The following is a 4,178-nucleotide window of genomic DNA, read 5'->3' as shown; positions in this document are numbered from 1 at the left end:
CATTTGGGAATTGCTCCCAAGGATGAACCAGACTTGTGGAGGTCTACAATTCTTTTTCTGAGGTCTTGGCTGATTTCTTTTGATTTTCCCATGATGTCAAGCAAAGAGGCACTGAGTTTGAAGGTAGGCCTTGAAATACATCCACAGGTACACCTCCAATTGAATCAAATGATGTCAATTAGCCTATCAGAAGCTTCTAAAGCCATGACATCATTTTCTGGAATTTTCCAAGCTGTTTAAAGGCACAGTCAATTTAGTGTATGTAAACTTCTGACCCACCTGAATTGTGATACAGTGTATTATGATACAGTGAATTATACAGTGAGGGAAAAAAGTATTTGATCCCCTTCAGATTTTGTACGTTTGCCCACTGACAAAGACATGATCAGTCTATAATTTTAATGGTAGGTTTATTTTAACAGTGAGAGACAGAATAACAACAACAAAATCCAGAAAAATGCATGTCAAAAATGTTATAAATTGATTTGCATTTTAATGAGGGAAATAAGTATTTGACCCCTCTACAAAACATGACTTAGTACTTGGTGGCAAAACCCTTGTTGGCAATCACAGAGGTCAGACGTTTCTTGTAGTTGGCTACCAGGTTTGCACACATCTCAGGAGGGATTTTGTCCCACTCCTCTTTGCAGATCTTCTCCAAGTCATTAAGGTTTCGAGGCTGATGTTTGGCAACTCGAACCTTCAGCTCCCTCCACAGATTTTCTATGGGATTAAGGTCTGGAGACAGGCTAGGCCACTCCAGGACCTTAATGTGCTTCTTCTTGTGCAATTCCTTTGTTGCCTTGGCCGTGTGTTTTGGGTCATTGTCATGCTGGAATACCCATCCACGACCCATTTTCAATGCCCTGGCTGAGGGAAGGAGGTTCTCACCCAAGATTTGACGTACATGGCCCCGTCCGTCCATCGTCCCTTTGATGCGGTGAAGTTGTCCTGGCCCCTTAGTAGAAAAACACCCCCAAAGCATAATGTTTCCACCTCCATGTTTGACGGTGGGGATGGTGTTCTTGGGGTCATAGGCAGCATTCCTCCTCCTCCAAACACGGCGAGTTGAGTTGATGCCAAAGAGCTCCATTTTGGTCTCATCTGACCACAACACTTTCACCCAGTTCTCCTCTGAATCATTCAGATGTTCATTGGCAAACTTCAGACGGGCCTGTATATGTGCTTTCTTGAGCAGGGGGACCTTGCGGGCGCTGCAGGATTTCAGTCCTTCACGGCGTACTGTGTTACCAATTGTTTTCTTGGTGACTATGGTCCCAGCTGCCTTGAGATCATTGACAAGATCCTCCCGTGTAGTTCTGGGCTGATTCCTCACCGTTCTCATGATCATTGCAACTCCACGAGGTGAGATCTTGCATGGAGCCCCAGGCCGAGGGAGATTGACAGTTCTTTGCGTTTCTTCCATTTGCGAATAATCGCACCAACTGTTGTCACCTTCTCACCAAGCTGCTTGGCGATGGTCTTGTAGCCCATTCCAGCCTTGTGTAGGTCTACAATCTTTGGTCTTGGCCATGGTGGAGAGTTTGGAATTTGATTGATTGATTGCTTCTGTGGACAGGTGTCTTTTATACAGGTAACAAGCTGAGATTAGGAGCACTCCCTTTAAGAGTGTGCTCCTAATCTCAGCTCGTTACCTGTATAAAATACATCTGGGAGCCAGAAATCTTTCTGATTGAGAGGGGGTCAAATACTTACTTCCCTCATTAAAATGCAAATATGATTTTTTTGTTGTTATTCTGTCTCTCACTGTTCAAATAAACCTACCATTAAAATTATAGACTGATAATTTCTTTGTCAGTGGGCAAAGGTACAACATCAGCAGGGGATCAAATACTTTTTTCCCTCACTGTAAGTGAAATAATCTGTCTGTAAACAATTGTTGGAAAAATGACTTGTGTCATGCACAAAGTAGATGTCCTAACCGACTTGCCAAAACTATAGTTTGTTAACAAGAAATGTGTGGAGTGGTTGAAAAACGAGTTTTAATGACTCCTGCCTAAGTGTATGTAAACTTCCGACTTCAACTGTAGTATCAACATCATAGTTGCATTAAACATCATATTCATAGAAAAACACATCCCAGCATTTCCATAGTAATTGATGTTTCACATGATTACGAAAGAGACATTGCATTACTATAGAGACGGCTTCACTACAGTACAAATGTATCCCGTACAATGTTATTCCCCAACGTCCCTGTTCTGATATCTTCCCATTGCTTATTGTAAACATAGATAAACATGTAGACTAAGACATACAAAAGATAAACAAACAAGAAACATATTGAATTATAGAAAGTTCTCGACAACAGAGAGAGGAGAGAGAGAGAGAGAGAAGAGAGAGATCAAGTGTGTATGTGTGTGTGCATCCGTGAGTGTAAACGAGCATGTAAGTGAGTGCGTGTATCAACTTCATAGTGTTCAGATTTTTTATAGTACCCACTACTGAATAAATATTTTAGATATGTATGTGTGTGTGAACACCCTAGGACCCATAACTCGAGGCTTGCCACCCCGTCCATGACCACGTTGACACGAGTCTCACACTTAATCCAGGAATTAACCTGACTCCAGAGCAGCCAACCTCAGCGGGATCCAAGAATGCAGCCGGCTCCCTGCAAGGTCCACCTCCACCAACCTCCTATTACTAGCCTACAGACTGGTAAAGACGTCATTAACCAGCCAAACTTACTCAGGTATTTATAAAACTCTTACCCTCTCCCTCACAGTGTCCCCAAACAGCAAAGCATACTCACATAGAATAAAACTCTCTTACAGAAAGACAAGACACTAGTTACCGCACAGACAGACGAGTTGTCACAATACAAAATGTTTCTTCAGTATAATAGACTACATATCAAAGTGCAATGTGGGAAAAGGAAGGTGTGGTGTAAATGTGGAGAGGGTGTTGTGAGTATGTGACATCTAGCTCGTAGGTCTGGGATTCAGAGAGAGAGAAGCCCTCATTGTGTGACACCACTGACTGAGCTTTCACTGCTCATTATATTTTGTCCAATCCGTCAGCAGCCAGCGTGACAACTGTATATTTACATGCAGCAGCAGGAATGGCAGTAATTTGGCAGTTTGGGCCAGGGTCTAAAACCCTCTCACATTGTGCTACTACATGGTCCCACTCTGAATCCTGCTCACATTGACTCAGTCTCACACACTGGAGTGCACACAGACCTCTCTTCCTAACCTACACATGGGAGCTCTCCTTCCCAAACACCTCTAATTCAAACATCCCGTCTTATACTCTTTTATACACTCTCTCGCGTGCTCTCACACAGACACGACTCTAAAAGCGTCCACATTAAAAAATATATTTATTACAGCATCAGCTACTTATTCCATCATAATTACACATCCATGCAATCTCAGCCACCATTGGACAATGGAAGTGGGAGGACATTGTGAATAACAGCTACCTGTAAGAGGCTCTTTCCCCGCTCATTAAAAAGAAGGGTAGGCTATATTCTCCTAGCCAAAGTTTGTTTAACCTCCAAAGACACAAGGCTTGTCCATGACTAGGTATCAGGCGCTAGTTACAACTGGTCAAATTATACCACCACTGCCCACTGTTCAGACAAACAAAGCACAACACTTTTCGTGAGAGATGCAACATGAAAAGCAGGTGAAGCATTCCCAGTATTAGAGGGCTGAGGGTTGGTCTGCATTTCAACAATACTGAAAGGCCAGAGTGCACATAGCAATACAAACACACAGGAGGGCTTGGTGCTAAACTAAAACTGCACACAGCCACAAAACAAAGGGGTAAGTCATTCAGCAGTATGGCAATAGAGGACATCACATGCATATGCACAAAATGTCTGATTGCTGAACAGAAGGTCAGATCCAGACTTGAAGCAGGGAGCAGCATTGCAATCCAAGGGAATCAACTGAGACAGAGCAGAACACAAGGGCCACCTTGTGGCAAGAAGCTGGTCCTCTGCTAAACAGCCCACGAGAGAGAGAGAAAGAGAGAGAGAGACGTCTCCAAGACAAGGCATAGAACTACAACTACTAGGCATCATATGCAACTACACATTGTAACTAACGAATACTTTATACTAAACATTTTACACATAGCACACATATAGTTTGGTCTAGCACTTGAATGGACCACTCCTATGGGAGGAATTATGAGGGCACTTTAGG

This window comes from Coregonus lavaretus (assembly GCF_964263955.1).
Source record: "Coregonus lavaretus genome assembly, chromosome: 11".
Lineage (NCBI taxonomy): Eukaryota > Metazoa > Chordata > Actinopteri > Salmoniformes > Salmonidae > Coregonus > Coregonus lavaretus.
The sequence above is the reverse complement of the archived record's forward strand: the minus strand, read 5'-3'. Positions refer to the sequence as shown.